This window comes from Rhinolophus sinicus, chromosome 1 (genome assembly GCF_057876585.1).
Source record: "Rhinolophus sinicus isolate RSI-liver-muscle chromosome 1, RSI-T2T, whole genome shotgun sequence".
In the NCBI taxonomy this organism is placed as follows: domain Eukaryota; kingdom Metazoa; phylum Chordata; class Mammalia; order Chiroptera; family Rhinolophidae; genus Rhinolophus; species Rhinolophus sinicus.
The window spans coordinates 159,678,967-159,691,429 of record NC_142501.1 but is presented as its reverse complement, the minus strand read 5'-3'; the positions used below and the strand labels follow the sequence as shown (position 1 = coordinate 159,691,429).

At 39.4% G+C, this 12,463-nt stretch overlaps 1 pseudogene; it reads left to right on the top strand.

Annotated features, from left to right (window-relative positions):
- Positions 1–499: 499 nt before the first annotated feature.
- Positions 500–12,463, top strand: part of LOC141569998 (patched domain-containing protein 3-like) — a 33,583-nt pseudogene continuing 21,619 nt past the window's right edge.

Below are 12,463 nucleotides of genomic sequence, written 5' to 3'. Positions count from 1 at the left end.
AATTGAGAAATACTGTGACACCACGCATAACTACATCAACGGGTAGTCACAAATAGACACTGAGGGTTGTTTGAAAGGGAAAGCTTAATGATTGTTCTCAAATCTTTCTTTAAAGAATGTCTGTCAAAAGCTAACAAATTTTGCAACCCCATCCCTCGCGCCAAACGTGAACTTGCGGTTACCCACTACCACAGGGGTCACTCTGGCGTAGGGAAACTGTGCCTTTGGGTGAGGATGCCAGAGCTGGGGCTTCAGAGCCTCAGAAAACGTAACCGGCACACACCACTCACTCCCTAAAGACTTACACCGGGCTCCGTGGGCCGCGCTGGGTCTGGGCTTGTTTTGCCCCTTGGTTTGTTTGGTGGAGAGGGCAGTGAAATGTGGAGAGCAGGCACCCTGATTTCGCAGCAAAGTTCAGGAGAGGCGGTGATGGATCCGCCAGTCCCCGGACACACTGCCGTTGGTTGGCTTTTACCCCACTCACGGGCCTCCCACTCCGATGGCGCTCTGCCTTCCTCGACACTTGGGGAACCCTCCTCAATGCCTCCGGGGCGCCGGGGCGGGGGGACTCGCCCCACCTCCTCCTTTCCAGCTCCGTCCTAAAGAACTTCCTTGCTGGCGGTTCCTAGAGAGTCCGGCTCCCCGCAGGCCTTTTATACCACTGAGGACGTCAGTCCCAGCCAATAGGGAGCCGGGACGGACAAAGGCCGGAATTCTGTATGACATGAAACTGATCTGTGTTCAATCGCTTCATGATTGTCTTGGCAGAGTTGGTCTGGCCTTGAGGTGATGTGATGGCATTCTGCCTGTCCCCTAAGGTCGTCCAGAAGAAATCTGGGTGGTCAACAAGCTCTACGCCATCATTTTATGTTTGGGAGAACGAATGACTAGAGGGCAGAAAGTTCGTCTGAAGTCAGCGGCAGGATCTATGTAGTGATTCTACCTAGTGATCTGGATGGTTTCTGTGTGTTTGCCCAAAGTCAAGACTGCAGCGGCTTAGTAAGCACGAGTCAGAGCACGGTGCGCTATTTCTGTTCCCCATGCTGTGGGGGTTCCCTTATTTAGTCCTTGGTCTCCTCCACAGCAGTGGGGTCACTGGACTCCCTTGTCACGCCCAGTGCTGACCTGTGTTTAACCCCCAGTGTGAGTACTCTTAGTATATTCCAACTGTTATCTTGTGAGGGACAACTAATCTGACTCTTCTGCAGATGTGGAAGGGGTAGGATTTAGGAAAATTGCATTGTGACCAAAAGCTCTGCCACTTCCTTATTGTGTGGCCTTGGGCAAGTTACTTAATCTCCTTCTGTCTCCATTTGTTCATCTGTAAAATGGAGTAATAATAGCACCTGCCTTAAAAGGATGCGGTGAAGGTTATTAATGCTTGTAAAGTGCTTGGAAGAACGCCTGGCACATAGTATGAGCTCAATAAACGTCAGCCCGACACAAAACAAACAAAGCAACATATGGTTCTGCCCGCTTCTGACATTGCTGGTCTGTCTGCTAGCCCCTGCTGCCTCCGAAGGAATCAGGCAGTTGAATTCATACTAAGAACCCCGAGCAAAATTAAGGATTGCGAGGCATTGTAAAGCGTGGCCTAGTTAGAAAGTACAGTCATTCCCACATACACACACAGCTATTTTTAATAGCTGGTAAGAGCCAGAGAAAATCCAGTTTCATTTAAATCAATCGATTAAAAAGAAAGGGGCAGAAGAAAGGTAAGAACGTTGGAGAGACACAGAGCCAAATTACCGTTGGATAATAGAATTAAGGGTCTGTTGAAGGAACTGGGAGAAATAGCAAAGGGATAGGAACCAGCGACTGTTCACAGCTCTGCAATGATTTGATTCTTCCTCAGCCCCTTGACTCCAAAGAGCAGTTGGGAAGAGCCAGAACTGTATTTGGCAAATCATATTTTTGCAGAGAAATGAACCATATGTAGCCTCTGGAACAAAAGGGTTATGTTTGGGTTAAACAGATGCTCTGGTTCAGGATGAGAGCCAGGGGCAAAGATATCACTACCCTGGAAGGAGGAAGGTGAAAGCTGTTTTTTTTTTTTTTGGTTGGCAAAGATACAGCCTAACTTCATAATTTTCTGTTTCCTAAGAAATTTTGTCTTCGCTCTCAAAGAAATATCTCATTATTAAGTAGAATTTCTGCCTTGAATACAAGCACGTAAAAAAAAAAAAAATCATACATTTTTAACTTTATTTTCTATTTGGGGGGAAGGGGCGGTGAAAGGGAGGTGAGGCTGTTAACCCCGGCAACAGTCTCTACAGCTTTGTCTGTTATTGGTGGGTTCTGAAATAACATGTATTTCAATGTATTTGTGGAAAGATATCCTTAACTAGGCCACATAAAGAGCTAGTGTATCTGTAAATAAATTAAGGAGGTTGCAAGGCGTGGGCTGTTGTCCCTCTGTCTGTGCCACACAGCTGTAGTCTTTGTGCCTGGCCAGGCCTACTCCACAGTGGCTGAGATGGCCCCCAGGGGGAGGGCAGGGACGGAGCATTTGCCAAGGTGCGTCCCTGGGGAATTACACTCATGCCCAGGGTAGGCTTCTCTGCGGCTGGAGGCTGGCCTGGCTGGTCCAGGAGCCTCGGGTCCCTGCCTCTGTCAGCGTAGGTGACCAGGCATCGGTCATTTCGTGGGAGCCAGCTACATGTTGCCCAGGTTTAGGCTGTGCTGGGTTAACAGATGGTGGTGTTGTGATGGGGCAGGGAGGGCGCAGGGACAGCACAAAAAAAAAACCCCAAAAACGGCAAGAACAACAAAATAAACTTGACTATGTAAGATAATGGAGCAAAGGTGGGCAGGGGAGGCATAGAAACAAGGGGAGCTTTTTCCAGAGTTTGGGAGCCCAGTGCTTCCTTTCCACCTATGCAAAGATGAAGCAGATGCTAAATGAGCTACGTCATGAGAGTTGGAGTCTAAAGGCAGACCCAACAACCTAAGACGTGATTCACGTCCATTAGCGATATGATTTGTTTCTAAAATTAGGTTTCCATTTCCCCTAAATAGCCCCATAGCTCTTTGACAGCTGGGATTCCATTGATTTCAGGATAGTTTAGCAACAGGAATTAGGTGCACTCTCAAGTCTTGATCTGCTCATCGCACACACGTCCAGTTTCCTCCTAAGAGCCTGTACTTCCTGGAACAAATCAGAGTTGAAACATATATTCTCATTTTACAGCATCAAGTTGGTGAATCCATATCTCTGCCATAGCAATATAAAAATGCAATGGAAGGTTTGAAGATTTGGGTTGTTCAAAGTCATTTGATTGCCTAAATTCCTTCATCCAAAAAAGCAGATCAATAAACCTCTTCCAAGTTTAGTCATCTACATTAAATAAACAAAAAAAAATTCTACTTTTTTCCAAATAAATAGGTCCAAGCAAGCATGCACAAAATTCAGTCTTAATCACATCCTCTGTTAAAACCTGCAATGAACTAGACTTATAAAATTCAGAACTCTAATTGTTCTGATGTTTGGGATAATAGAAACGAGTCCACCAGCACATTTCTGTGGCTCACAATCATTTCATAAATCTTCTCTTTCACTGTAGGTTCTTCTGTAATAATTGGGCTTAGCTTGTTATCGTTCAGACCAAAAAGCTCTGATTCCTTAGAGAAAGGTAAGTTCACATGTTCTTGGTTAGCAGGTACTCTATGGTTTATAGCATCCTCCAGGTGAATGCATTTGGCCTCATGTTGACCATCCCTCCAGGGTGGTCAGATGAGTGAAGGGGAAGAACTAGCTATTGGAACTAGGATTCCTGGGAATGTCTTTGGCCCATGGTGTATGATATGAGACTTTGAGACTTGCTCCTTTATGAGCTGCAGAGGGACCCTCAGGAGAGCCAGGCCAGAGGCCATTCACAAATGGCTTTTTCCAGAGGCCTCTTCTTGTTTCTATAGCCTCTTCTCTTCATTAACACTCGACTAGCCTGGATTTTTCACCCTCTTTTGAGTTTGGATACCTGCTATCTATCGCCTGTGTTCAGATTTGGTAACTCAACCTACTTTCTCCACTTGTTTTTGGTTACTGTATGTATACTATACTTTGGTGAATGGCTTACAATCTCCTTGTGACTGAAACTGGACTGTACCCGGTTTGCTGTTTCTGGGTGTGTGGTTACCCCCAGTGGCCCATCCCTTTACTCAGGAATTGCTAATCGTCACCATAGTCTCAGGGTGAAGACATTGAGCTGGAGTGGAAGTCAAACACAGGTGAGGTCGGGCTCTGTCCACTATCTGCTGAGGAAAACCAGGTTTGTTTGTTTGCTTGTTTATTAGCTTTTCTTTTGCTACTGTCTAAAGGGTCACATTGAAACAAACACTCTGAAGTTAAATTAATTTTTCTCTACTTTTTTCTGTGTTTTTTTGTTTGTTTGTTTGTTTTTTTACCTTTTTAGTCTACCTGTATTCTCAATCAAACTTTTTCTACCTTCTACTATCCCTTGTCACATTAACTTGAGCACAGATGGGATACTACTGTAGCCAAGAATTTATTTTATTGTTTTCTATTTGTTCTTCCAAATGGCATGTCCAGGGTTTCACCTGCTCTCCTATTTCACTCACTCCTTGAAATGACTGTTTTAACACTTTTCTAGATACAAGGAAACAGGTAACTTTCTTTGATAACTTATGTGTCTTAACCAATCCTTGACTGTTTCTTTCCTCACTGAGGAAACAGGTAAAAGAAAGGGGAAATAGAAGCTATTATTTTTTCCTATTAGGTGAGGAGTGAGTTTTGATGGATCCAAGATTCCTTAATGAGAATAACAATAGCAGGATTCAGACGGCCTGGTTATGAATTCCTGCTCTGCCACTGACTAGCTCACTCCCTTGGAGGGATTACGTAATTTGCACAAGCCCCAATTGCCATATTGTAAGGTGCGGTAATAGTGCTATTTAACTTAGAGACCTGTTATGAAGGTAAACGAATTAATCCTGCATAAATACTTTATGCCTGATACTTAATAAGAACCCAGTAATATTAGGTGTTCCCAGTTGTCTCCTAGATTTTTGATAAATACTTCCTTTTCACAACAATGCACTCACAGAATTGTGCCTATTTCTTGCTTAACTGGAACCTTTGTAGAAAAACTTATTTTTTTATGCAATCTCTTAATAAGAAATTGAAGTGGTGAAATTGAAGTATAAATCTAATAAACATAAAATCAATGCCAATAAATCTTGGCGGAGTATTGGCTTGCTTCAGTTGATTTTACACCTGTATTTTATGAAGTGCATTTTATTTTTGTTAAGCATTCCATTACACTGTACTACTTACTACAGGCTGAGAGCTGTGTCATAACTAGAAATAGCAGTAAATCTGAGTAAGAAAGCTGCCAAGATGACTGTCACAGCATTTCCTTTTTGTTTGAGCTTCGGCATCTTTGGAAGAAAAGGAAAGAAAACTTTGAGGAGTATACTGGAGGGCAATTGTATTCTTTGGCATGAAATATAGGATACAAAAATGCAAGAAAAGCAGGCAGTCCAATATCCCAATGCAATTCTAGCTGTGGTCACTATACAAACTTAACATATACTATGGATATAAATTTACTGAGTGAGTAGTTGGCCCCTAATGGATGGAGAAAACATTAATGGGGACAATATACTTTCAAGAAGCTAATTCTTAGTTTTAATTTGAATATATTGAGCCCAGAGGACTTTCATTTGTTTTTTTTTGTTGAGGTTTTTTTTTTTCCCCTCCTTTATTTTCTTTCTTTGGAGGGGGCTCTATTACATATGATTTAGCACTTAAATGATTTAAACCAATTAATGATTAGATAAATGGATGGATGGATGGGTGGATGGATGGATGGATGGATGGATGGATGGATGGATGGATGGATGGGTGGGTGGGTGGATGGATGGATGGATGGATGGATGGATGGATGGATGGATGGATGGTAGATAGAATGACTAGTAGGATGGATGGATAAATGATCGGATGGGGAGGTGGATAATGGATGAATGTAAATATTCATAAAAGTGTGTTTGCTCCAAATGTTCTACAAGGCAATTACCAGACACCTGAAACACAGTAGGCACTCAATAAAATATCTTGAATAACTGAATATTATAGTTCCTTTTATCCTCCCAGACGCCCAGCATTTCCTTGTTGTAATTGGCACTTATTTAATTGCTAATAAAGGAAGAAAAAGAGGGGTCCAGAGAGCATTCAATAGTCAAACAAGGATAGGAAATGCTGTGTCTTGTTCGGATCTTAGTTAATCACGATGGAAATGCTCTGAAGATTCCCCAGTAAAGTTACGTGTTCAACTTTATTGTTGAGTCAGTTTTTCCCTATTTAATTATATTATAGAACACTCATTTTTTTTGGTATAGCATCCATTAACTGTCGGAGCCTGCCGACTAGACGAACGGTTCCTGAAGTGGGGAGTGAGGATTGAGAAAAAAATAGACAAGAGACAAAGATGGGATCGGGAGGGCGAGCAGTTCTAATTAGACTGCAGCGCCTGTTTTATTTTCCAGCTTTCTTTTATACACACAGAAACAAGAAGGTTACATAAAGCGGCTGAGGCAGCAAGTACAGATTAGTTATGTTTTCTCAAAGTTTGGCCCTGACTGTTCTTAGACCTTTTGATATTTTCCCATTCCCAGGGCAGCAGGTGTCTGTTTGTTCTTTATGCTTATCGGAGTTCCCCTTAGCGATCCTCCCAAACTCTGCTTGAAGTTACATTTTCTTAACCCTTAATGCTCCAGCTCCCTACACTAGTACTAATTGAAAATGCTGGATTCTGTATTCAAAAGTTATTGGGAATTTCAAGATAGCCCTTCTGAGCTCAGGGTCCTGGACAATCACAAAGCTCTTCCTCCTTGACCTGTTAAGGTAATTGTTTTGCCTAGGACATGGTAAGAATTCAATAAATTCCAGTCATTAATAAAGTATATATTGAGAAGTAGATATTATTTATCCTATTTTACAAATTAAAGAACCGAGAATCTGGAAAGTACAACAAGGTCAGACAGCTGAGTGGCTAAGCCATGACTCTACATGTGTCTACTCCCAAAACAAAAGAGCAGAAATCCCAGCGAGAAGGGGCGCAAGAGAGAGGAAATGGACTTGGCCCTGCCCTACTGGGGATGCTGAGAGCCAGATCCCAGGAATCCACCCACTATCCTCATTGTCATGAGGTCTGTGGCACCCGGGGATATTTACAAGGTCAGAACCTTTGACTCAGGTTGGGCTACTTGGGAGATCACAGTAGAACTTTTAGCTTATTGTGATCAGAAACTTAAGAATGATCTCCATTTCTCAGGCCTGTAGTTCTAGAGCTAGAATGACTTCAGAAATAACTTGTCAGGGAGCACCTAACTAGTAAGTGGAAGAGTTGGGTTTTGAACCTACCTAGGACTCACTGACTCTAAAGCTGATTTCACGGAAGTTCATTATTAAGAAATATATCCTAACTGGAGAAGAACATGTTTATATCCATGTTAGGACCATGTTATTCTGTTTTAGAAACATGCTCTGTTCTGTTTGAATGGGTTTTAAGAGTCATGTTTTGTAAGCCCCAAATTGTAACTGAAAGCTGATTGTACAAAAAACTAGTGAGAGTGATTGCTGGGATAAAACAGCGGGGAAGCATTTCAGTGTCAATCTTTTTATAGCTTTTAAATTAGCAGTGACTTCAAAAGCCTTTGAATTAGCTGGCAGGAAATGTCTGCACTTGGGAAACAATCACTAGAGGGTATTTTCAGCAGGCATGTGCTTTATAAATGTTCCTCCTATTTAGGCTTTGGCACAGAGAAAGTTTGGGAAAGAGGTAGAGGGACCTTAGCAGGAAGATTCTCACTGACACAGATGGCCAGGAAGACCCAATAAGCCTGTTCCTCTCGGTAGCAAAAGCCTACACAGAGGGAATAAATTATTTGAGGCAGTAGCCAAGACTGCTGACAGCTTTAGAGACCACCAGTGAGGTCTTTCCATGTCAAGCTGACTAGAAGCCCCAGGGGCTTGGTGGATTCCAACCTGAGAATAGAGCTAAGTTAAATTAAATGGTGGTTCATAACTCCTGAAAAATAAGTGTCAAGATATTTTAAAATGGGAGACTTTGCAAGTCATTTACCCCAATGTTTCCCAAGCTTTAGAAACTTTCATTCCACCTTCATGATTTTTGCTATATTTGCATGCCATCCATGTAAGCGATTAGTTCATTTTGAATCATGTGGTGATTACATACTGTCTGTACTATTTTTGCATAATGTGTTTTCAAATCAACTTTGAAAATTTCAATAAATATATTGAAAAATAAAATCTTCAATTAGGTAGTGCCTTCCATAAAAAGTGTATAAACTAAAATAAAACAAAGCTGTATAATTATTCATAGATACCATGTCAGACAAAAAAACTCTGAGCCATTGGCCTGCCCTCTTCTTTATTGAAAATGAAGAGTAGCAGCCTCAGATTGTAGCTCTTTCTTAGATGAGCCAGAAGGATTCTGAACAAAATCCTTACGTCACATGAAATAATCAAATTCAAGAAAATATATAAAATATTATAAGCAAATCTGGAAGATTATAGCTAAAAATCAAGGATAAATCAGTAATAACTTTGAAAACTTTCTTGGGATGAAACCCTTACATTATAACATAGTAAGTCTACTATTAGGTTTTAATGCTTTTAAGTTTCATACACATTTGAACCTAAATGCTCTTAACTATAATCATTCCCCCTTAATAACAATGTAAGCTTGCCATCTAGTGGAAAAAGTACCTACTGCCTTTCCAATCTATCACTTCAGAAGGAAAAAATCCGATTTTTGCTATTGTGTTTTTCTGAGTTTTCAGAAATGGATTACAGCAAAGAAAGAGCATTTCTGATGCTCTAGGAGACTACTTTGGCCCTTTTCTCACAAGCACTGAGTCCAAGATTTTTGTAGTGCTTCTGTACATTTCGTACCTCCTAAGTAGTATACTTGTAAATGATTTCCAAGTATATGAAGGCTTAGACCTTCGATATTTGGCAAGAGACAATTCCTACATTACACAATATTTTAATATAGATGAAGAGGGTTTTTTTGGTGTTTTTTTTCCAGATTATGGTCCTAGGGTTATGGTTATTGGTACTTAAACTCTTGACTACTGGGATAAACATGCTAGACAAAAATTGGAAAAACGTCTGGCAGAGTTTGAAAACAATGAGTATGAAGATAAAAATCTTACAGAGTTTTGGTTACGAGAATATGTGCAATACATGGAAGATACCAGACAAGGTGTACATGACAAGAATGCTTCTATAAACACTATTTCCACTTTTTATGGATTTTTCCATTTTATGTATGATATTAATAGTTCATTGATAAAAGTGAACTGGCATCTTAAGATGCTTAACCATAGATCTGGGAGGACTATGGGGTGGAGCTGCGCCCCCTTGTTAACTCTCTAGTCCTGACTTCCTGTTAAACTTCGTGGTAACTTCCGGGGAGGGTAATAAATAGAAGAGCCATCTCGGAATTGGGGCTTCTTCTTCACGTGGGCGCTGGGTGGAGTGCCTGTCTTTGGGGTGACTTCACTTCTTTTTCTTTTCCCGAATAAACTGTTCTTTTGGTGGATTTTCTGGAGAGTTATTTTTTGCCAGTCGACATCATCATCACATGAAATCATTTCTTCCCAGTGTTTCTTCTTCAACCAATAAGAAGATAGCATTATTCCAGTTACGAGATTGGCTGAAAAGTGTGAAATTCCCCTAATGGTGTGTAAACAGGCATTCATATATTTTGAGCAGTATATTGCAATATTAGAAAACACTATTGGAAATGTCATTGTCACATCAACAGCTACGTTCATTGTTTCCTTATTGCTAATTCCTCATCCACTGTGTTCCTTGTGGGCACCTTTTGCCATTGCTTCTGTGATTGTGGGAGTAAGGTGTTTCATGGCATTCTGGAACGCCAATCTCGATTCCATATCCATGATTAATCTTGCTAGTTTGTATAGGGTTTTCTTTCCATTTTTCTGCACATATTTCCTATGCATTTGTTTCCAGTTCTAAGCCCTCAGTAAACCAAAAAAACAACTGAGGCACTGTATATGCTAGGTTACACAGTGTAACAAAGTGCAACTTCAACAGTAACAGGGGTGTGTGTTTTATCTACAGCTGAATCATGCATATTCAGGACATTTTTTAAGGTTATGCTTCTTGTTATGGTACTTCGGGCTGTCCATAGACTAACTTTTATTCCAGTATTCTTTTTTTTTGAAGGTTTGTTTGAATATCCTCTAGCAAATCAAAGATAAATTATAGAATTCCTGATTGCCCCGATTCAAATGGATAAAAATGCATGATTAAGAATAGACTAATTGAAGGGAATCACTGCATAAATAATATAAATGTCTAATCACTATGCTGTACACCTGAAACTAATGTAAAGTAATATTGAATGTCAACTGTAACTGAAAAAAATAAATAAGTAATTAAGAAAACAAACAGTCAATAACTAAAAACAAAGGCATGTTTCCTTGGCTTCAAATTCTCATTTTAAAGTGTTATTTAAAATATCCTGAGAAAAATTAGTTTTACATTAAAATGTCTTTACTAAATTAAGAAGTGTTGTCATCTTTATTATGGTTTATACAATCAAGTATAAATTACAAGTTTCTGGTTATTTTCTCCTTCTATTTCATCATTAGAAATTTATGCCTGGAATTCAAGTATTTCATATGTTATACTATAAATGGAATATTATTTTCATTGTACGTCATATATGCATTATTATGAAAAAGTTCAACTTACTTTCAGCTTTAGGAGCTGTTCGATAAGTTTTGTCATATTGGAAATATTTTAGCCTTTATTTCTTCAAATATTTTTCTGCTACATTGTCTCTCTCCTCTCCTTCTGGTGCTCCAATGACAAAGAGGTTCTTGTTATTTTTAGTAAGTTTACAAAATGGTAATATTCTTCAAGTTTGCATTTTACCATTAATCAATTTGAATTTTTTGACACCTTCAAATGACTCTTCTTTGTAGCCCGTATTTTTTTGAAAAAATTCTCTTTCTGCCTATGGTGAAATTTCTGCTTAGGAAAATTTGTTATGTGGAGGTTATTAATTATGCTTTTATGTATGGAAATGTTTAAATATTTCAGTCCAAATACTTTGGACTGAAATTATCATCATTGTCCTTTTTATTTCATTGATGTTGTCATTTGTAGACAAATATTTTATAATATGAAACTCATCAAATAAGTTGTTTCTGTTTCTGATTATCTTGAATGTTTTGCCTAACCAAATGGAGATGTTGCAAAATAATAGGCCTTTTCTATTTCATTCTTTTAAAATACAGAATGTAAATTCATCCCCAAAATGGAAGCTCATCAAAAAATTCTTCTCAAAAGTGAAGAAATTACAAAACACAATTATAACATTTCAAAATTAAACCAGGTATACTGTTTGAGCTCTCCTTGTTTGATCTGTTCATGTCCTTCCTCACTTTTGTAGTGACACATTCAATGGCTTCCTATTTACACACTTTATTTTCAATAATTCCAATTTGCTAAAGGCTTTAAAACTTTAAGCTTCCATGGTATTCCCTTCATCGAACACTTTGATTAAAGATTCACAAATGGTTTTGAACAGATTGCAACAAAAATGAACAGAAGAGTCATTCACAAACGAGTTCAATACTACTGTAGGGCACGGGATTGATTTTCAAAGTAGTTCTTCAAAGAATTAAGCATTTGTAAAATCTGGCTGATGTCGGACAGCTTAGAGGAAAAAGTGCTTGCTGTCATGTTTGAATATCTTTTAAATCAACTCCAGCTTAATCACCAAACACTTATTGTCCACTTACTTTAGGTGTTCTATCAGCTCATAGTGCTCCTTTTTCATGTATTTCAGATGTAATCTTTAATTCTCCATTCATGTTGACAAATGATGCCTATTTTGCTTAGTGTAGGTCACTGATAAGTTTCCCATGCAGTCATTAACTCTGTCTCCAGCAGCCAAAACCAGTTTTCAACTGTTGTCCTAGTATAACACCCGAATTAAAATTTGTCCTGGATGTCTTATTTGAAATGAAGTATTATTATTAGATTAAAATAAGCCTGGATTGGTTTGATATACCTCTGCTTTTTACTTGCAGATTCTGCCATAGTAATGTGGATGACACAGGTGCACTAAACAAAATTCTCACTTGAACATGTGGTTAACACTGAAAATCACCCACTGATAAATCGCCTCCCTTCCAGATCCTTTACAGATGCTAGGTTGCTAACAATTCCTTTTCACTGGCAGTGGACAGAACACTCATTAAATAAAATGAAGTGTGCTCAGACACGAAAAGTTGGGGACAGCTATCTCTTCATTGGATTCTTTGTTGGTAAATCCATGCCAGCCACTTTAATAAATAAGCCCCACGATTTTAATGGTTTATCAAAATGGCAGTATATTTCTCATTCAAGTAACAGTCACTGTAGATGTTCCTGGTTGCT